General features: G+C 37.2%; 1 protein-coding gene across 2 annotated transcripts in view; it reads right to left on the minus strand.

Annotated features, from left to right (window-relative positions):
• LOC107727759 (plasma membrane calcium-transporting ATPase 2-like) overlaps positions 1-19,578 on the minus strand; it is a 114,087-nt gene extending 94,509 nt beyond the window's left edge. Inside the window, exon 1 of one of the 2 annotated variants that reach the window (XM_016537735.1) lies at positions 18,877-19,575. The gene's annotated coding sequence lies outside the window, so the exon portion shown is untranslated. Of the gene's footprint in view, positions 1-18,876 lie in introns of both variants that reach the window. The other variant, XM_016537737.1, reaches the window with a different exon arrangement.
• Between the last annotated feature and the right edge of the window lie 4,432 nt (positions 19,579-24,010).

Here is a 24,010-nt window from a genome sequence, read left to right on the forward strand (position 1 = left end):
GACGCGTTTCAGAAAGGCGGGGCATAGAGGAGAAACAATAATGTACAATATGTGGAAAATAATGTGTTTTTTTAACCTTAAACAACATAAACATTTCATTACACCAAATACACAAAATAATGTTCTTTTTAGCAACATCATATGACCCCTTTAAATAAAAGAAAATGAAATACTGAGAGTTATGCATACACCAAACAAGCATGTCTACATCAGTGGTTCTCAACCAGGGGGCCACGATCCTCTAGGGGAGAGGGGTTCTCAGCAAAATGACTTGCAGTGTTTTTAAAAACAGATGATAAATAACTAAAATAAGCTAAAACAACAAAAAATCCCACATCATTTTCAGATTTTTCAGACCTGGAAAAATCACTTACATTAATACAATCTTAAAACAACACCATGGGCATTACACATTTTTATTAGAGATGCACCGATTGACCGGCCAGTGATGGGAATCGGCCGATTTGTCTCACGTCTTGCCGATTCCGAGCCGATCCTTTTATTGCCAACGGCACCGACAATGACGTCACAGCCACGCGCACACTCACAGTCGCGTGTAAACATGTCGTTTTGCGTGAGAATGATTCTAATTTTAATTGCATTCATTGCAAACGGTGACTGAATGTATTTATGTCGCGCCAGATGAGGCTTGCACAGCCTGAGTGTGTGAGAGAGACAGCACACACAAAGTAACTCACAGAATTTTATAGATGCATACTGCGGTAGAAAAACAAAGATATTTACTTAGGTCAAATTTATTTAGGATAGCAACATTATACGGCCATGATGTTTCCTCAAATATCAACATGATTGCAATGTGACACTGATTTTATACAATAGTATTTCAATAAACAAGAAGTTAAAATTAAGTGACTTTGATTTTAGACAAAATATTGACTGTTTTTGCTCAATTTTTTCAATATTCGCTGACGAAAATAGTTCCGATCAAAGCCACAGCAGAACTGTTGTGTGTCTCCGAGCAACACACAGCAGTGTTTTGTTACTGAATGAATCCACGTTTAAGAACGAACCGAGTGAGTCAATGATTCAGTGGCCCATTCACAAGGACAGTTACTTGCCTCATTTCTGAATGAATCAGCCGTTTGAATGAATTGGTTGAATGAATGAATAAATGACTCACTCATTAAAACAGACATTTGCCGCCACCTATTGGTGGTTTAGTCATATTTAAAAGTACCATTGCATTTTTTTCAACATTTATTTGTATGTTTAAAAAAATATGTAAAACAATCTTATATATAATTATTTATGCATTTGAAATTTTGCAGTGTAAATGCATTTATGGCACCAAACCATAACCTTCCATAACCAAACCTTCATCAAACTGTCTGTGTAAATGCATCTAATGCCACTTCAGATGCAGCTTCTGTTTCCTCAGCAGTGGAAAGATAGAGTTTGTTAATACTAATTTCATTTGAATGGTAACAACTCTACAGTTTCTTATTATTCTAACTGAATTAATTGAAACAAAGTACGAATTTGATGTGAATGATGACACATTTAATAAAGTTAGGGGGAAAAAAATGACCATTTATAAACATAGTGGGAAATTACATCTGTTTTGTTACATACAGCAACTAATTTTAAGTTAACCATTTCTTCATCTTTCCAGTCACAGACCACTTTATTTTGAGAGTTGTTTAAGTGAGAGAAAATCTGTAACTTTTCAGATTGGGGGAATTGTAATGTTTAATAATTTCTTTTATTATGTAAATAATTTTTGCATTGAAATTTACATAGATTTTTGTTTGTATATGCTGTCAATTATAGTTCTTAGAAAGAAAATCGGAATCGACAAAAATCGGAATCGGCAGGTCACACATCCAAAAAAATCGGAATCGGCTAAGAAAATTGCAATCGGTGCATCTCTATTTTGATCTCTACATTTTTATCAGGTACAAATTGTGAGTAAACTTTTTTTTTTTTTAAATCCTTATTCCTAATCCTTACGCAGTAACAAACAACTGGAAAATCATGTAAATTGATTGGTTAAAAAGAGCAGGAATTAGTGCTGGGCGGTATGACCACAAATTTATATCACGGTATTTTTCAAAATTATACCGGTTTCACGGTACATGACGGTATTTTTTTTTTTATCATGCATGACCGGGTGTTAACCATATTTTCTACTGATTGAGAGAGGAAATATTGCAAATACAGCTGTTCCCTCACCACAGTGCAACAGTGAAAACGGACCCCTCTCAAACAATGTCGCGTTCCGAACGTAGTTTAAGCGACAGACACCGGTATTGCGGTATTTTAAAAATTCATATCATAACAAAAATAAACACCGGTATTCGGTATGAACCGGTATACCGCCCAGCACTAGCAGGAGCCCTGGAACTACTGTCTGGAATTAATTATAATTATTTTAGTCATGTTTTAATTTACAATTAACTGAGTGCACACAGATTAAAATACATTTTGGATACAAAACTACTGGTAGGTCTATGGGGCAGTCGAATTCTCAAAAAAGTTGAGAATCAAAGGCACCCAGAATGTGTGCAGAACATTACAACAAGACAAAACTGGATCCCTTCCATTATAATCAATAGAGATCTATACAATAAATGCATCAACTAGGCTATGTACAGCAGTTGACAGCACACCCTGGTTTTCATTTTGACATGCACAGCATTCCAACCACTTCATTTAGCCTGTCCATCTGGAGAAGAAGAAAAAAAGAGAGAGAGAGAGAGAGAGACTTACAAATGTCTGACATGTGAACTGACCATTTAACAACTTCTAACCATAATATCAAATCCAGCTTGTGACGCTGGTCTCTTAACAGGACTGCTACCTGTCTGATCTAAGAAAAAATTGGCAGGAATACAATCTCAGGCATTGTTACTCTGCTAAACATGCAGAACAGTCTACTAGGTATTAGGAAAACAACTATGAAAAGCACCCATAATAGCGTGAATACATTTAATTCAAAACTCATGGTTGAAGGAACAACTGCATTTGCTGTAACCGTTCAACCGGCCCCTGCCAGAGAACACAATCTGGCTCCTAACCACAGGTAATCTGGGACCCCTGATATAAATGGTTTTCCAAATTTATCTGCCCAACATGAGTGATTATTTAGCAAATTAAGTTATCCATTATAAAGCAAACACAAATCACTACCACTTAGCACTGAAGACAAACAGTTGAGTACACAAAAATCAGACCAGGAATTAGAGACATTTTCTGCTAATTGCAGCCCAGTGTAATTTGCTGGTTATCACTGAAACACTGCTGAACAAATCCCAGAGTCATTATAATCACTTAATGTAGTCCAATAATGTTTTTTAATGAAGGCACTGATGCAACGTTCATAATAGAGTCCCACTAATGGGCAAAACTGCTTCATAAGGGAGACGGTGCTACGTTATCAGTGGTTCTCTGCAAGTACAGCGGCATCTTAGCAGTTGATGGCTCATACAGAATGACCAAAACTCTCTTAAGGCAACAATAATGCAGATATTGCAGAAAACATTCATAATCATTAAAAAAATGCTATGAATCATGGAAAAAAAGATTGCGCATGATGCTCCATTGGATTTTTCAAGAACTAAAATATTCCTATATACCTCAGCAGTTTCCTCTCTCTTTAATGGCGATGAAGAAACATCGCCTACTTGGCTCTAACATGTGACATGCAAGCCCGAAAGCTATTTCCTCCATCTATGTGCCTTTCCCTTACTCTTCCGCTAGCTTAACATGCCCTCTCTCAACGCAGAGCAAGTTTGAGACCACTACAGCTTGTGAAAATTATACCACCAGCAAAAACATGTCTAAACACATTGCAACATTGCCTAGGATTTGTCTGTGCAATCAATGTGGCTCAGTTCACACAGTTCTGCCAATAACTGGAATGTCACGTGTTCTTATCTAAAACTAAGATAAGAGTTCTTTACCCCCCGACATCTCTGCTCTCGCTCAACCCTCCCTGCCTTTCAGTTTTTCTCTGCTGAGCTTCTCCGAATACGGTGTGTCTGTTTGGGCCCGAGATGGATGGATGGAGTCTTGACAATGTATACAGATGTCACATTCAATGCTTGTAAAGCCCATTTTGCTCTGGAGGGAAAAACTATCCGAACATACAGCAATCTTTGTAGGGTTATCTTCATGGACTAAGCAGCTCCTGCTGAGGTTCCCTTTTATGCTACAAATTATTAGACAGTGACAGAGGCTTTCTAAACCAAATGTCAGCAGCTGAAAGACTCGCAGACAGACACACACCCTTGTGACTTCTCTGTCTTTTGTTCCATTCAGCAGGCCTATCTACACAGCAATGCTTGAGTCTTGCTCTCAATGGACAACACCCAAAATGCAAACCCAACACCACACACACACACTACAAAAATGCCTGCCACTTTATGAGAAGTTTAACACCATGACAGCTTTGGATCAAAACACGATCATTTCCTCTGAGGATCATCTCTACTGTGGATGGTCTAACAAATTGTCAAGAATGAAAATTGTGTGTTAGAGCGCTGACAATACAACCCCAGTGTATAAACTCAACACGAAAGCAGCAGCATATATGGCTACAGTAACTTATTAGATTCTTAAATTTTCTGAAGAAAATGTGAGTGGTACTTGATCCGTTTTATCCAATCGCTTAGAAAAGTAGCACATATCGCTAAGCACATATCTCCTGAACAAACCACAAGATTTTAAAAAGATGACTGTTTATTTTCCAAAAACTGTAGTTAATTATTTTTAACAGCAGGGTCAACAGTCTGATTGGAAAGTTAACAGACTAAAGGTTTTTCACTTTTTTTCCCCAACTTTTCCAACTCATGAATTTATTTATTTATGGAGCCACTCCAGTCTTCAGTGTCACATGATCCTTCAAGAAGGCATTTTAATATGCTGATGTGGCGTTCAAGAAACATTTCTTACAATCATCAATGGTTGTACTATTATTTAATACTTATTTTTAGGGATCAAAACAAAACCGTAACCCTGAGTAATGTCTGCCTTACTAAAAATCACTGCTATTCTTGAATGTACAGTCAGTGTTATATGAATGTAGAGATGTAACTATGAAAATTTCTTTATCATGATTATAGTGACCAAAATTATCACCGTTATCAGTATTTATCACAGTATTGTTAAAATGTGCTGGAAATGTTCAAAAAGTACTGACACATAAATCATTTCACCAAGTTTTATATTTAAAATCAACAAACAACAAATAAAATTACTTTTTGTTTGCATAAACACAAACAATACCATTACCAATGATGTCCAGATTTTAAATGATAACATGACCGACAACAGTTTATCTAATAATAACAACATGCACAAAATGTTCAAATAAAAGGTTTCATAAAATGGTAAACCTCACATTTCAGCCTTTTAATGAAAAGGGTTAAGTCAAAATGATAACTGTTTAATAAATGATTAAATGTATTTTATCTGCTCCATAAAAAATTCTAGATACCTTATCCGAATTGTTTAAATGTGTAGAATCCACATAAGCTTGTTTTTCATCAACTGGTCATAATTTACAGCAGGGCATGGCCGTTTTTTGGCCAGATAGAAACCACACATAGGCTGAATGTGAATGTAAGTCTCTGTAAATCCACTCTCTGACAGCAGGTGGTGCTTATGGAACAGCAGAATTACAGCTGTTTCCCTCCGTGAACAAAGCAGCATTGCGATAAAAACACTACTTTTATTAGGTATTACATGGAGCTAAGATAAAAACAAAATGCCATTGAATCTTTATTGAAGACAGTCAGAACCTTCAGAGGTACATTCATATAATTAATTCATTCATATAATAATTTTTATAATTCCCTTAGAACTCTTTTAAAACCTCCCAGCTTTCTGCCATGTTTTCACACAAATCAAAACTACTGTGTGCTGTGCGCGAGTGAGACTGTTATTATGCTGGATAGCATTTATTTATCCTGACTGAGTTGTTAAAATCGCGGTAATCGAATACGGTTTTTAATGATAATTAACATATGAAATGGTAATACTAACCGTGGGGAATTTTATCATGATTTATTGTCAAACCGGTAATCGTTCCATCCCTATATGAATGTCTTTTCTTTTTATGTTTATAATAGCATACGCATTTTAAATAGCACTGTCTGACTTTAATTGAACGGATGGCTTGATGTGATGGCTTAGCAACTGAAAAGTTTCACAATAGCTGTCAAAGAAAGTCTGGTCTGTTTTGATATAGTAAGGGCCCTCCACTTTGTCATGAGGAGAGGAGGTCAACAGTTGACACATCTGATCTCTGTTGTCTCTCTCGCTCCGTCATGACTTGGGATTGAGCCGCAGGGAGCTTCCAAATGACCTTAAGCTTGTTCAGTTGAAGGCCAGCTGCAGCCCGTGAGCTCCCATCCATCTCAGGGTTTGTCTTTGACATCTGCCCGGAAATTGGCTGATAGAAGCCTTGACCACAGAGATGCACCCAATGTCAGCCAATGACCCTGTAGGAAATTCAATTCAAAGCAGTCCATCTTCTGGCAGACATTCTGTTCCACTGCATAAGATCAAACTCAGAGCTACATGAAACATGTATCATTTGCACTACAATGAATTGAAAAGGGTTTCACAAATTTGGTGGAGAGGTTATAAATGCTCAGATGTCTGAAATAAACCATCTGTTTTGAGAACAACGCGCCTTTTCCCCCCAGAGATGCTCCTCTTGCACAAATGCATGTCACAAGATGCTAGCATATGCACGTCTGACCACTTAGCAACTTCTGCACTATAGGGCCTTTCGCACCGCGGGAACCTTTTCATAGTACCAGAACTAATTGTGGAACTACCCACTTTTTGGCGTTTTCGCACCGCCGGAACTGGGTGCGATTTTAGTACCGGACTGCCTTTTTTGAGAACCAAATTAGCTCCTACTCCGCACAGAACATTTGGGAACCATAATGGGGCTTTTTTTTTTAAATGGGGTAATGGAATTTCTTGTAAAGCCCCTTTTTTCAGTGGTGATGAGGAATGAGAAAACACAGAAATTCTTGTCCAACGCTAGGCGTATCTTACCACATTCTCCTATGCTGCTTGTCACACACAAAACCACTTTAACAGTAGGTCTTACGAAGCAATGGAAAAAGTTGGGAAGGAGCACGCAATCTACAAAGGCTCCTTCTTCCACTCCTCTCTGAGTCTTGGGACTCACATGGTCCTTACTAGAGCCTGTCTTGAATACTGAGAGTTCTTGTGTGGCGAGCCAGCGTGTGGGTTTCGGAAAATTGTGCATATTTGACCCATTTTACCCTCCCTGTGCTGTCCACAACCTCCACATTCACTACCAAGCCATGAATATATTGGGTGTGTCGCATCACGACAGTTTCCACCCATGACAGAGCTAAGATAGATGCAAAACTTCCCGAATACCACAAGAGGAAAGTGGCTAATCATATGATGAAAGAAAAAATTTGGAAAATAAAAAACATTCCATTCATCACTCTGCTGAATTTTGGAAAGAAAAAACTGTTACTGTGGAGATTGCCTGTCATCAATCTGTCAAACAATGAGGTTTCAAAGTAAAATGTCTTCTGTAAACACTGAAAAGAACAATGTGTGTATGCCACACCCTCATCCACTAACCAAACAAGCTATTCCATCTCTGTGAGAAACATGGTGTGGCAATGTACGTCACGGCCAGGCGGTGAGAAGGCATGACACAGTATTTTGCATCCATCATAAGGAACAGCATGAGATCAACAAAACAAAACAGTCTCACACAATTCTGGTTTTGCTGACAGAGACAGATATCAAAGTTTCACACACCTGAGGGTAGTCAAACTTCAGAGCCATATTGTGTATTTTCAAAGTCCTTTTTTAATAAAAATAAAAGAAGAAATAAAATTTCCATAACATGAAAACACATTGACTTAAAAATGCAAAAACTTACTTCCCAATAAACAAATACCAAAACTAACCAGCAAAAACGGCTCACTTTTAAATTAAATACTCTGTGTGTAGCACCTGCCGCTCTACATATGCTTCAGAAGAATACCACATTTTTTAAAACAATTTTAAGTCCCTGATCATTTTTATTCATATTTCAAGCTCAGATTGTTTTATAATTCTGTGACGATGTATTGCTGGCATTGCAAAGGCACTGTTACAGAAGTCTTAAAGGCACAGCAGCAAAAAAAAAAAAAAAAAAAGAATGGCCCATGCAATTTTGTAGTGTAAAGTGTAAAAAGGTTATGAAAAAACTAAAATATGACTATTTTGGCACAAAAAAGCTATACTAACTGTAAGTGGACCTCAGGGAAAAACAATTAAGTAATAAAAAAAAATTAATGATATGACCTCTTTGCCATGTTTTGCAGCATAACTGCTTTGTTAACGAGAGGCTAGGTGAGGACAGGCTTCTACAGCCATCAACAAGCTGCACTGGTCAGCAGGCGACCTTTAGTTCACACAGATCCCAACACTGTAACCCTGCAAAAGAGATCAGGGAGGGCCTCGATAGGAGGCATCATGCCCAAGAGTTTCCCACTTGGCACAACGCCCAGCAACTAAATTAGAACTGTGCCTCTGCCAGGCACCTCTAAGGCACAAACAACTACAAACAACTAAAGCATGACAAAGAACACCACCACCACCAACAACAAAAATAGTAATAAGAGTAAAACACTGTAAACAACATTTTGTTGTCTTGTCATAGAGAAACAAAAACAGAACAGCAAAGATTTAGAAAAATCATATATGAAGCAAGGATAAGCAAGTTTTTCTTATATCCAGGACCACTCAGTCAGGTGGGGTCTTATCCTAATTTCTGCTCCACATCTTTTCTTTCAGGAATTCAGACAACACATGCCGTTTGGGGCTCTTTGACGTGGCGCGACAGATCGCTGTATAGAAGCCTCAGTTCTAATGGCAGCGCTGTGTGAGCGTGATCATCCCTTCCTCTTTATTACTAGTTTTAATGCGAAATAAACATGAATGAACATCTCATGTAATCACTCAAGCAGTGCTTCAATTGCAGAAAGACTTTTATTGTAATTGTCTTAAGACAATTATTCAATTATTATTATTACGGTAAGAGAGCATCCACAAGTGGAGTTACACATTCTGGTTAGCACGTAACTTGATTTGATTTCCCCTGTACATTTGCATCATTTTGTACAGTACATATACAAGTTGTTATAATATGTTTATGTTGTATAAATATCTGATTAATCTCACATAAGATACATTTCCTCCAGTTAAATAAGCGGTTAGCAAAGCACTTCAGTTTACCAATGTTCATTCAGCTCTTCAGCTTCAGTGCGCGCAGCACAAACAGCAATGAACAACATTAATAACTATAATTGGGAATGTTATATACATAACATTATAAAGAGAACACTATACCATAATAAAAAGTTGTGAATTAATTTGGTTTATTTGCCGTGTTTCAGTGCATAAGGGAAGAGCCAAGAGCGCATCCGCAACAGGATTTACACATTCTGACTAGCACGTAACTTAGTTCAAGTTCACTTGTGCATTTGCGTATTTTTGTGCATATACAAGTTGTAATATTACATTTATGATGTATAAATATGGTTTAATTCAAATCAAAGTCTGTGTGGAGGCTATTCTGTTTTGCTTACATGTATTATGATGCTTTACACATAAGTAATGCTGTCCAATGACTTGTTTGCATTAATCATTATTTTATCTATTTGTAAACCAATTATTTTTGATAAAGAAAGTTAGTAATAGCAGTTAGTAATCTGCTGTACTGTATATGTTTGATTTATGTTGTTTGGGACATGGCTTTTCATGGTACTGTTTTGTAATCAGGCTCTCAAAAATTACATAAAAACTTTGATTTAGATTTGTCAGCCAACATATTAATTATCAACTTTCAAATATAAAGAATTATCGTATCGACCAAAATTTTCATATCGTTGCATCCCTAATGAATACCCCCTATAATGCAACTCATCAACAAGCTTTCATATTTCCCTTATGTAAACGTACAAGTCAGAGGCTATCTGTGACGCATCGGTGGTCGTGTGCTGTAGTCAACCTGCAGGACTGTTTATTCCAAAGTCCCTCAATCGGTTTGGTAATTGAGTGTTCCCTTACCCTTGTCTTTTAAAACATTTAATTAGGAATCTGACAGTAATTGTTTAATGGGTCTGTCACACTGTCTGAGACATTCATTCCTTTCACCCCACTTCTCTCTCTTCATCTACATCTCGTTCTCACTACCTCAAAAGGGTATCTGACAGCTTTCATCTTTCAGATGAAGGAGGGGGGGTCAGAAAATGCCAGAGACAGATTCCTCACAGAGATTAAATGGCTGATGAGGTAGTTAAATCTTGAGGAATGGTGTTTGTGACAGTAGATAAGCCCATGCTTATCATTTCACTGTTTTCTGTTTGTTAGCAGCTTTGACTACAACACAGCCAGCACATAAAGTGAATCTCTCTCAATACACGTGGAATTAAATATGGGGCAATAAAACTGAAGAACAAGTCATGACAATTCTAGCATCAGTTTTGGGCCTGCAATTACAGACAGTATAAGTACACAAAGTGCCTTTGGCTGTTTCAGTTGCCCTTGAAGAGTGTTACCTCTGAGGCTCTTGCACATCTGTGGCTGTTAGTACAGATGGCCATATTACTAACTAGCCTACCCCAGACTAATACCCCATTCAATTAGGACATTCTCTTCCTTAAATATAGCACAAGTGGGAACATGATGCATTTCAAAACGACACAATGCAATCTCTGTAAGCTGCTTGGTTGGGAACAAGCCTTTGTCACTGTTGTCATGTTTTTTATTTTTATTTAATTTTTTCCCATTCGATCTTCCACCCAGGCTCAATTTATTGACTATGCCGCCCACCATGGCCCACAGTACAAGGCCAGCAGTGGAGGTTGAACGTGGGACCTGTCGATTGACTCTAACAGTTGCGCAGGGAGACATCAGTGATTGTTATGTAACTGCCATTGCTGCGTGGGCTGCAGGAGCAGCGCTATCATTCTGATAAAGCCAGTAAGGCTGCTGTCTCATTGAGCTAAGGCCAGTTTCTCTCAGTGAATTATAAGATACAGCACCAGTATAACAGAATATTATAAATATTATAGGTGCATTTGATCTAACAATGTTAAAGTATATACTGCCTTCGAAGGCACTACTTCGCTTGGAGTGTAAATTAGGTCTAAAACTTGCTTCGCTGCTTTGTGCATATCCAATTTTGTTGTTTTGTTAAAAGTCGTGGGCAGTCGTGGCTTAATGGATAGAGAGTCGGACTTGTAACCCGAAGGTCGCGGGTTCGAGTCTCAGGAATTGTCGGTGTTGTCGGAATTGTCGGTGGGGGGAGTGAATAACCAGCGCTCTCTCCACCTTCAATACCACGACTGAGGTGAGATCCTTGAGCAAGGCAACTGCTCCCCGGGTGCCGCAGCATTGGCTGCCCACTGCTCCGGCTGTGTGTTCACGGTGTCTGTGTGTTCACTACTGTGTGTGTGCACTTGGATGGGTTAAATGCAGAGCACAAATTCAGAGTATGGGTCACCACACGTCACTTTCACTAAAAGCCAGACAACCTCACACAGGACACAGTACAACAGCAAGCATTTTACACTACAGGTTTAACAAAACTGTGAGAAGACAATATTTACATGCCAATACATCAGGCTGTAGCATACAGGCCAATATACGACCAATCAAATTCAAGGACCGGAAATAACTGCTGCATAAATTATTAATTATTGAATTAATGTATGATAAACATTTTTTAAAAACATACTTTAAATACATGTCAATCAGCTTTATGATAAATGTATTCATGATATACAATATTTTATGTATACAACATACAAAGTTTACATGTACACTACCGGTCAAAAGTTTGGGATCAGTAAGACTTGTAATGTTTTTTAAAGAAGTCTCTTCTGCTCATCAAGGTTGCATTTATTTGATCAAAAATACAGAAAAAAAACGTAATCTTGCTAAATGTTATTACAATATAAAATAATGGTTTCTATTTTAATATCCTTTATTTCTGTGATGCAAAGCTGAATTTCCATCATCATTACTCCAATATAACATATAATAATTTATTGTAACAAAATTTAAATATTTTAAAATATTATTTAAATATCAGATGCAGTAAAACTGTTATTTATTGTTAGGTCATGACACTGAAGAACAGTATTGTAAGTGTAAGAGATAATAAGAGAAAAATATAGGACAATATATTTTAAAATCCATAAAAATTCAAACTAAAGATAGCAAGATTTCATGTAGCAAACACAAATTTCTCATTCATTCTTAAGTAAAATGCATATGAATTTTTAAACTAACCAGGCATTGGATATTCATTCCCACAATGTAAGCGTTTACTTTCAAGTGTTTGCCTGGGAATTCCCTGTAAATCAGGCATAAATTCACAATAACTTTACAAAGCTGAAATTATCGATGTTGGCAACAGTTGTGCTGCCAAATATTTTTTTGGAAACTGCGATACTTTTTTCAGGATTATTTGATGAATAAAAAGTTCAAAAGAACAGCATTTATTCAAAATATAGATCTTTTCTAACAATATAAATCTTTGCTATCACTTAACAAATTAACACATCCTTGCTGAATAAAAGTTTTAATTTCTTTCAAAAAAAGAAAGAAAAAAAATGGACTGACCCCAAATTTTTGAACGGTAGTGTATATCGTTAGAAAAGATTTCTATTTTAAATAAATGCTCTTCTTTTTAACTTTTTATTCATTAAAGAATCCTGAAAAAAAGTATCACAGGTTCCAAAAAAATATTAAGCAGCACAACAGTTTCCAGCACTGATAATAAATCAGCGTATTAGAATGATTTCTGAAGGATCATGTGACACTGAAGACTGGAGTAATGATGCTGAAAATTCAGCTTTGCATCACAGGAATAAATCAGATTTTAATGTAAATAAAAATAAAATAACGTTATTGTTATTTTAAAATGTCATTGTAATAATATTTCACAATATTACATTTTTACCTTTATTTTTGATCAAATAAATGCAGCCCTGATGAGATGAAACTCCTGTAAAAACTATTAAAAATTGTTCTGATCCCAAACTTTTGACCGGTAGTGTATATTAATTAAAGCTGTCAAAATTAACATTAATGCAAGCATTTACAAATACGCATGCATTTAAAAAAATTTTTTAACATACTACTCTGCCGTTCAAAGGCGATACACATTATGCAAGTGTGAGAACTGATTTTATATTAAACAAAATGTAGTTTTCTTTTTAAAAATGCATTATTGTGCATCCTAAAACAATTCTGAAATTGTGTGTGATGCATTTTAAATAAACTTGCCATACGTATGCCATACATACATACTACTGTTCAAATGTTTTGGGGTCAGTAAAATTTCTCTTATGTTCACCAAGGCTGCATTTGTTTGATCAAAATGCAGTAAAAATAGTATCCCATTGAAACACTGTTACAATTTTAAATATTTATAATATATTTATAATATAACATTTTAAAATGCAATTTTTATGAGGACAAACTGTGAATTTTCTGATATGCTGATTTGGTGCTCAAGAATCATATCTTATTATTATCAATAGGGCTGGGCGATAAAATGATAACAATAATAATCATCACAATAATATTATATAAATAATATTTTTCCCTCGATAGAACAATAACAAATGTTCTATAAATCTTCGATATAATGTTAATGTGCCAAAAGCAGAACGAAACGTTAATGGCACCACATGGACCAATTAGAAGCTTGGCTCAAATGGCAGCGCAGCACGAGCAAATGCATTTACTCAAGAAACAAAGATTTGACATTTATCGTGATAATGAAATGATATGAACTGATATGAACATATGAACATATGAATGTTGTGCTGCTTATTTTTTTTGTGGAAACAGTGATACATTTTCTTTTGGGATTCTTTGATGAACAGAAAATTCAAAAGAATGGCATTTAGGCCTATTTGAAATAGAATTCTTTTGTAAAAATACATTCAATTGATCAAAGTGACAGTAAAGACATTTTCGTTACTGTCATGTCTGATAAATTGAATATATCCTTGCTGAATAAAATTATTAATTTGATTTTTTTTTTTTTAAAGAAAAAAAAAGACCAATCCCAAACTTTAACATGCAATGTGTCTGTCTTCACTTTCTTTTTGGGGAGATTCAAGAGATTTTGCACAGCTTTGAAGGTGAGGCTGCAACCACTTTGCTATGTAATGCAGTACCTACCCAAGCAGCCAATTTGTAGCACTGTGATTACATGCAGAGCAGAAGCGGAGCCTGGAAACACATCCTCTATGGAAACCCACATAGGTACACGGTAATGGTATCTGTCATGTACACAAACACACACTTAAGGACACACACTCTCTTCGCTTACTAGCTAATGTTGATGCAACCTCAAACACAGTTAAAGACTGTTGAATCACCAGCAATCACGCACACTCAAACATCATCGTACACACAAACACACCCCTAGTATTGCATTAAACATCACACAGAAGTGGGAGGGTGAAAGATAAATAGAAACAGATAAGAAGACAGACAGAAAGAGAGTAATGCAGTGAGTGAATGAAGGCAAGAGAAAAAACGAGATGAAAAAGCAAGAGAGCACACTCTCAGAAAAAAAGGTACAGAAGCTGTCACTGGGGCAGTACCTTTTCAAAAGGTAAACTTTTGTACCTTTTAGGTACTAATGTGTATACTTTACGTACTAATTTGTACCTTTAAGGTACCAATATGGACTCTTTATGTACAAAGGTGTGCCTTTTTGAAAAGGTACCACCCCAGTGACAGCTTCTGTACCTTTTTTTCTGAGAGTGCACATACAACTAGTTTGAGAGCGGGTGATTTGGGAGGGGGGCTGAAACCATCTTTCACTAGCTCCCAGTGATAACAACACAAATGTTGAAGCTCGCTTTGATTGGAACGTACAAATAATAAAGCATGTTTGTTTTTCCAGACAAAGGAGTATGAGCATCTGTTACAGGGAGGCCCCTCTCTTTATCTCAGTCAGCAGAGATCTTTCTCCTGCCTCCGCATGCCGGGCAACCTCACATCCACATGCATACATGCTCCACTAAACCCAACCGCTAATGTAAAATTACTTGTTTATGCATTTATTTGCACATTCACTATTTCACCCAAGCTAAGCCAATGTGAATCGCGGCATCCCTGCAAGGCTCATTGGTCACGCTGTTCTGCCATCAAACCCGAGCATGCACGCCACGCTGTCTGACAGGGGAGAGGAAAACAACACGCAGATGCTAAGAATCACCCGACCTCTGTAATCATTACACTGCCACACTTAACCCTGGTACAAATGTTCTCCTATTTAGCAGTGCTAATGTCCTAAATACAAGCAAACTACAGGGAAAACAATGCAAAATAAATCTTAGTAACATACTGCTGGCAGGGAATGAAAAGCAGCATGCATGAAACCACTTTTTTTGACACAAGATGATGTTAATGTGTAATAGAAGGGCAATAGAGTGTCTGCCCTAATTGTACAGAAATGGCGAAGGAAAAAACACTGGTTCTGTATTCCTCTGCCAAAGATATATTACTGCATATATTTTCATTTAAAGTCTCATTGGCGGCCTGTTTTACCTAAAAGTTAATGCGTCAATCTCACAAAATCTTTTAAGAAAATGTCCGGATCATATTTCAACCGATAATCAGAAGGAAAGAAAATGTCTGGTCAAAACTTCCTTCAGAATTTTTCTTTAGAATTGAATCATTCATCAAAGCTCAACACGTCAAATATCACAAGCAAATCACCAAGAGAAGTGCACTGTTGCATAATTCATGGTAGAAGTGTCATTGCATTTTGCTAAGTACACAAGATATATTATTTGAAAATAATCGCTATTAAATATTTGAATCAAAAGCCCTTTAAATTATATTTTCTAGAGCATTGTGATATTAAAGTTGCCATGAAATCAAACAGAATTGACAATTCTTATTTTTTATTGAATATTATTGCACTGTTTATTATGAATTATTTATCCATGCACTTCATTATTTATTCATATGACCTCAAACTTTAATAAAGATAACTAAGTGTCCTCCTCTCACAACCAATTCTTGTCCACCTTGATGTTGTCTGCACTAGCGCAAAGGTAGGACAATAATTTCTCCCCTCCAGCAATCTACAACTTACATGAGATCATAGCAATTAGCAAACAACGATCCAACAATCCAATCAACTCGAATGGACTAAACCAAGCCCTGCCATACATTTTTAACATTCAAAAAGCCGTTTTACTTAGATATACATCACAATATGGAAGACTATTACAACATCCGACTTTAAAGCACCCCCTGCTATTCTCAATACCATATTGCAGAAATTTATGCTGATTTACAAAAAAAAAGAAAGAAAAGAAAGAAAATCCAGTAATGAGAATAATTAAAAATTTGGGAATGATTTGGGAATTATAAAATGTTACATACAATGCTAATTGGAATTTGAGGGGCAGCAGTAATCACTTGTAATTAAACAATATCAAAATGCTAAATGATTTAAGGGTGCCTAAAATAGGCTTGATTTCCTTTTAGACAAATTCCAAAATACAACTCATTCCTTCAGCTTCTTCCATGAACTGTTACCAGAGCATGTTTTGAAATTTCACCATTATGCTACAGCATGCAGAAGCGTCTACTCCTACTAACGAAGGCCTTATTTTCCATTTTAGCCCAATTCACCAGGTACATCCCCCTCACTGTTTCACGCTAAACAATCCCCCACAGCTCATTAAGTGCCTCTAGTCGTGTTTTCGGCACAACAGTCTGAGCTAGTAGATATAGCTTTCCCATTTATAGCCAGTAGTCACACCAGGGAGACCAGAGTCGCTGTATAGGCTGATGTTACCACCAGCGCCCATGATCATGTCTAAGGAGGGAGGCTGAACAGTACAATTCTCCCCTAATTAGAGGGAACAGATGCTCTGCAGGGTAAACACAGCTTGATATGCACAACAATAAATTGCATCAGTCGGCTGGAGGAATCACTACAGAAGAAAACTTTTCGATAGCTCCAAACACCCCCACCCTACAGGTTATGTAAAGTTTAAAGCATGCACAAGCACACCCACACACATGAACGCGTACACAAGTGGTATTGTTCAGCTGTGATATCTGCTTACTGATGTCCTCAAGAAGGTTCTTCGCAATTACTAATAAACTCCCCTGAAACATGAGCGGTATTTGCGCAAACACACACAACACTCCACATTTAAACACGCAGAGTGTATGCTACTGTTTGCAAATCTATCACATGACACTGAGTTTCAATCACTCTCATTTGGTTAACAACAGTCATTCAGCCTTGGGATGGATTCTCCTAGATTACAGTGGATCTGCAGGGATAAGCTTAAATGTGATCACAGCATATTTCATAATGACTGACCTTTCTCTTCTGATTATTTTGTGGGCATACTAAACATCTCTCATAAATTTCCACAAAATAAATCATGCTCACACCAACAGAAGATTAGCTTGTGAACATCCCCTGTGAGCCGTAAAACAAAATGTGGCATTCCAGTTTCCACACAAGGAGACTTTGTGAATGTGACATTGTAAACAAACTAACTGCTATGATTTGTGTCACAGGACTATCAGCCCTCCAAAACATCTAGATAACATTTTTGCCAGGGGGGAAACAAGTTGAAACCTACAAAAATAAACACAACCTGACCTTTTGAGGGTCAAAAGTCCTCAAGAGGCCCTCAAGATTACCATTTACACAAAATATACAACATCAGCTTCAATGTCGAAAAGTTCATCCAAAAATTGAATAATTTCTCGCTAATGCTGTGTAAAACCTGTTTGACCAATTTTCTTATGCGAAACACAAAGGCTCTTTGTCAGAATGGCCGTCTCACATTCTCTCATTGTATGGGAAAACATACAATGGAAGTCAATACTGACTGGCGTCCCCAACGTACTGCTAAACCTTCATTTATAGGTGAATTACTTCTTTAATACTAAAACCTGATGTTATAAGGGGGGCTTATACCGTTTTTGACATTTCAAAGCTTATTTCTTCACGTTTCGAGACGTTGTCACGACTACAGTCGCCGCTTTATCAACCCCTCAGGCTGCTGAGTCTAAGGATCACAAGACACCTGAAGGTGACGGAGAGCTTCAAACCGTTGATATCGCACATGAATCTTCATTTAACATTCATACTTTAACATAACACAAACCAGAAAGCTTATGTGCCTCGTGTTCCTCTCTTTCTGACACCACTGGGCAGGTTTTGCTCTCCACACAGGACAGAGAATCGAAGCAAATTGCAGGGTTTCCCCATTCGACGCAATAGCGCGATGACACACCCAGAGAGGCGCGAGAGAGGAGAGGCGCGGTGGACTTTACCCAAGGGGGTGACGTCAGAGGGATCGACTGATTACCTCTTAATCAATCAGCAAGAGAGCCTCTTTACTCTTCACGTGAAATGTACCCGTTTATTTCTTCCCATTAAAAGCCCCTATTAACCAGTAGTGCAAAACGTACACACCTCAACGTTATATGACTGCGCTGACAGGATTGATGAAATGGCACTAAAATACGCCAATACATGCATAAATAACGAAAGAAAAGAAACGATACGTGTAGCGTTTACGTAAAACAGTCAGTTATAATACGGTACTGGAATAACAAAAAAGCGATTTTCAGTCAACTAGTGTAATATCTGTAAACGATTAAATCGCTCACTGAAAAGCTGTGCAGAAATGATTACTTGCAACCGGCAAAAACAGGTCTCGTGAGCAAATACGGCGTGGCTCTGAGGAATGTTTACAAAATGGAACATGCACGCGCACACCTGTGGATAGGAAAATCAAAGTGAAGGACATGAATGGAATAAAACAGGAAAAATAACAAACCTACCTTGGGGCTGAAGGGTTGCCAGAAAGAGTGAAAGCCGCACATGGGACGTTCCTCCTCATTCAGTGCATCGAGAAACAAGCCCTGCTCCTCAAAAACAAGCCTTCTCCTCAAAACTCCCAATGAAGAAAGACGCAAAGGGTCTCTAAGTAAACGCTTTGCACGGATAGGCAATGTCTGTCTTCGCTTGCAAACCGTGTTTGTTTACTCCGCATTTGGAAACTAACTTTAGAATTGGTGCCAGTCAACCAGCAGGATGGAATTAGTCACTTTTCCTACATGTAAAATGTGACCTCCGCGTTTAGGCTAAAAACATATAAACTTCTTATCACGCCGCTCAGAAGAAAGAAGCCCGTCTGCTCGAGCCCAATCCAACAGCCTTTTCTCGTCCAGAGAAAATAGGAAATAATCACAAGAGGAACTGAGGTATGTTCCGCTTTGGTTACGGAACGCAAACGCAACAGATCCAAGTTTTGTTTGGTTTTCAATCTTGTTTTCTACGTGTTAACTGCTCTATTTCTTTAATCCCCGTTTAACCGCCGGGAAAAGTGCGGATAAACGCAACCTTTCACCGCGCAACGAAAAAGACAGTTTAAATCACTGGTTGCCGTGGCTGGAAATCGAAAGAGGGAAGATACAGATTCAGTCTGAGGGTTGGGAGAGCTGCGGCGGAGAGGGAGGGACTTGTGTGGGATCAGTCATTTAAGGTGGATCATAAGGAAAATTGAAGCAAATGAATGGTCAGATCCTGGAATTCCCAACACCTTGAGTTGCTAGACAGGGTAAATTGTAAAGCGAAGTATGTAACTATGGACGCAGTGGTGCAGGGATATTTTTACACGACTTAAATATTTACAGATGGTTGGAAAAGACCCCGATTTTAGTCATAAAGCCAGTGGTGTAGCTAAGCTAAATAGAGCTGTTTAACTTGTAGTCATGAAAATCAAAAGAGATTTAGCATTTCCAGTCAGGACTTTTTTTAGCCTTGCAAAAAAACAAAAAAAAAGTTGCTAACACCGTTTCTACAGAAGGACTACAACTACCACAAGTATGTGTGTTTACCAGTTTGAGAAGTCAGAGGACAGTTGTAGTCCTTATATAGCAACTTGCATTGCTGCTTCAAAATTCACATCACTCCAGTTCAGTAGATGGCGGGAATGCATCTTAAGTTGGTTTGCAATGTCTATTAAATATAAATGCAAAAGAAGAAAGACAAAAATCAAATTTTGGATTTTAGTATGTTTATTTTCAACACAGTTTTGGGCATTGGAAAGACCTATATTTGTCAGATGCTCAAAATACATATTTCAAAATGAGAATGGGAGGTATGCTATTTTAAACTTTATCACATTTCACACCTCTTTTTTGTGACTCTAATGTAAGGGCGTGATAACTGAGAATTGTAACATGATACTAGAGAACTGTAGTCAAATTGGCCTACATAGTGGTGAACAAACAGCATTTTGATTCTATCCAGACATGCGATCTCGTCAATGTTTTGAAACTACTGGCTTCCTCACTGAACCAGTAGCCCACAGGTGGCCCATTACTGTTTGATAGCCACGGTTACCTATATTTCTGCCATTATTGCATACTCTTAAAAGGGTGATTGCACATTCATAGATGTTTTTATTCCTTGGACAGTTCTGTGACTGTGGCACATATAATGAGGCTGAGGCCTTATGAGTTTCACAATTATTGCCACTGTTTGGTTTACATAGAAAAGCTGTAATCCTGTTTAAAAATAAAAACCTCTGCCTTTCTGAGATGAAAGTGCTAAGAATTTGATATTAATGCTTAAGAGAAGATAGGAATTGAAGCAGCTAGACCTGAATGTCACATAGATTGAATATGAAATCTATGTCACATGTAGGGTAGGGCACATGGTGTAGGGCACAATGCAACCAAAATAGATTAAAAAGAGTAAATCTTCACACTGATATCATTATTCCAAAATTATATTCAACAAATTTCAACGACTCAGTCCTAATGAAAACCAAGAGGGCACAATGTTGCACTGGTGCTGCACAGACATTTGCTTTTGATCATTTTATAAGATTAGATGCCCACGGTTGGAGATATTGCAACATCAGTCATGCAACACTGTGCAAAGTCATCATTTACTCAAATGCCAAGAAGAACTAAAACTATGTGTCATAATCGTCTTCTCCTTGCATCTTGAGGCACCGCTTAAAAGTTAACAGGCCGAATAGAGAGTTGCAAAACTAATATCAGTGTTCCTTCAATGGCATATTGTAAATCATCATCTGGCTCTATTTGATTTTCTGTTATTTGTTTGTCTACACTTCACGTCCTTGCTCGAGGCTATTTTAAATACCAGTATTTACGCACACACAGGGTGTCAACAGATATGAAGGACTACATTAAGAAAGTGTAGACTCGCAAAACACAAATGCTCCCCTTGGAAAGCAGAAATTTGACATGTATGGTGTGAAGCGTAGGGAGACACTCCAAAGGACAGTGTGTGCCTTATTTTTGCTCCTATAACTCATGGATCTGACTTCAGAATGGCATATTTACATTTGATACAGGTGATGTTGTGGCAGCAGTAGATGGCAGAAGGTTGGAGAATGCAGCCGGCAGCCAAGAATAAACCGTTGATTGTCCTCCTACCAAACACATGGGATAGATGATGATGTATGAATGCCACAGTACAGCCACATTGCACAGATGGTCAAAGATGTTCTTTAAAGTGACGAGTGCAATGCTTTCTTATGATGTATGGACCGTCACTGCTAATGGGCTAAAAGATGACTCATCCAAACCTTATGGTTCATCTCAGCTATGCCACAAAAATAGTCTTGCCTCTTTTAGGTTTCATGAACCAGCTCTGCAAGGTCAATTAAATAAACAATTAAGACAAACAGTCTTCGCTCTGTTATAGTAATGATATTCATCTCTAATGGAGTCTTTTAAACAGAGCTCTCAAATAAACAGCCTGCTTTTGCTTGCGCTATTAAAGCACCCAAATGACTCTAAGATGCACCAAAGGACAAACGTGTTGATGAGAGCAGTTCAAAAACATCTTTGTAGATTTCTAAGTAACCCAAATATGAAAATATAAAAGTATTGAGTGTGTTTTTGTTATGAGCTGCGGGAATCCCAGAACTGCAAAAAAAAGTCCAAGGGCAGAGTAAGCAGGCAGCCCATCCAGAGACAAGGGGAAATGTTTAGAAAAGTGAGAAGAAATAGTCTGGGTTGCTTTTCAAATTTTAATGTTGCAGAGTGAAGGCAAACGGTAAATGAGATGTCTCCTTGCAGACTGAGAAATAATGCCTGAAGCCTTAACGGCTTTTCTCAATTTTAATTTTCCTTTGTGTTTTAAAATATTGCCTTTACATCCTCATTTGCCAAATATTAGAGAGAAAATGGGCTGAAACAGTGCAGGGTCATAAGTGCTGAACAGCTGAACATAAAATCTAGAGCAGTTGAAATGAACACTGTATTTTCTACCATGATGTTCTCTTGGTGTGTTTTTATTGCTATGGGCTTATTGCAATATTCAATTGGCTGCCTAAAATTATAATAATATGTAAATTATGTGACTGGGCTATTTTTTTTTTTACTGAAATTCTTCATACACGTGTACTGGCATATCCATAGGAAATGTCACATGCAAGGCCTAATGTAAAACATGTGCCAAATTATTAGTAATGCACGTTTTGTATTCATGTTTGATTTCAGCTTATTCACTTATGTGGTGTAACCATTAAATAAAATTTCGAAATATTTTCTGTACATCTCACTGTATATACATAAGCATACCCACATTTTAATCTGTATTACTAAACTAACATGTTTTAAAATATATTTTTCACTACATGACATTTTACATCCAGAACTAACATTTCCTTCAAGGTCAGACTTACTGACCTTGACACAAGACCAGACATGTTTTTCAAAGATTAGTAGACTGTAAAGTAATTTTGTTAAAATATATATTTGTACTTTTAAAGAAATAACAATAATAATACATGACTATGCAAAATCCATGAATTTAATCATTTTAATAAGAGTATTCCTTATTAATAAGATTATTAATAAGGTTATTTAAACAGTTATTCCTTTTTTCATTTTACTTTCCCAAAAAAATGTCAAAATGATTTTTAATTCATTAAAATGAAAGCATGTGCATTATAAATAAGGTGTATTCAAGTCACTCTAATATGAACTGTATTTTTAATGTTTGTTTAAATAAATTGATAGATAGGATGAAAAAAATTGAGCATCATGTCATTGACCCACATTACATATTTTGTCAGTGGGTCAGAATTCACATGCAGTGTCAGATATAAGGATGATCGCAGAAAGCAGACACACTGTTTACCTGTCAGTGCCAAAGCACTGTAGTTTTTTTTTTTTATTACTTATGTTTTTCTCTAGAGGGAGTCTTCAGAAAACAGGGCTCTTGGGTGTTAGGGTTTTGCCTCTGCTATGCACACACAGGCGGTGGCATGATTTGTCTCACTATAGCTGGCCCCCACTGAAGATAGCTGACAAGAAAAACTAAAATGCTTAGCTTTGAAAATGTTTTCTGAAACCCTTTCCTTAGATTTAAAGATACTTGAAATCTTTCTCAATCTGTCTACAGGACAATTCATGGCATTTATCTGCTATTTGCTAATGTATCTGTGATGGTTTTAGATCAGCTGGTTGATGAAGCAGACCTGTCATCCTTTAGAACTAAAGTTTCCATCAAATCACTCTCAACAGCACTTAGCACATACTGAATGGCTTTACATAATGTAAACATACTGTAGTCACACAAATAGAATGTATATTATCTCATAGAAAAATGGACACATTTGCAGTCTCTCTATTGTAGGTGTATCTTTATTTTCATAGTGCTTCTGTTTTTGAGGGATTTATCTTCTAGATTTATTTCACAAACCTTGAAATCTTGAAAGTACCATATACTGCCATACTCATTCCAGTTCTTCTTGGCAACTTTTTATTTGCCTAACAAATTCATGCCCCTAACACTAAAGCACCACAGTGTGAAGCACATAGAAACACATGCTAGTTTTGGCCCAGATTAACACCCCAAAGAGTGTCATTCATGTGGTGTGAAAGCTTCAAGGTTAAAAATTCCCTCCATTAACACCCTTTCTCATCC

This window comes from Sinocyclocheilus rhinocerous, unplaced genomic scaffold, assembly GCF_001515625.1.
Source record: "Sinocyclocheilus rhinocerous isolate Xijiao unplaced genomic scaffold, SAMN03320098_v1.1 scaffold576, whole genome shotgun sequence".
NCBI classification, from domain to species: domain Eukaryota; kingdom Metazoa; phylum Chordata; class Actinopteri; order Cypriniformes; family Cyprinidae; genus Sinocyclocheilus; species Sinocyclocheilus rhinocerous.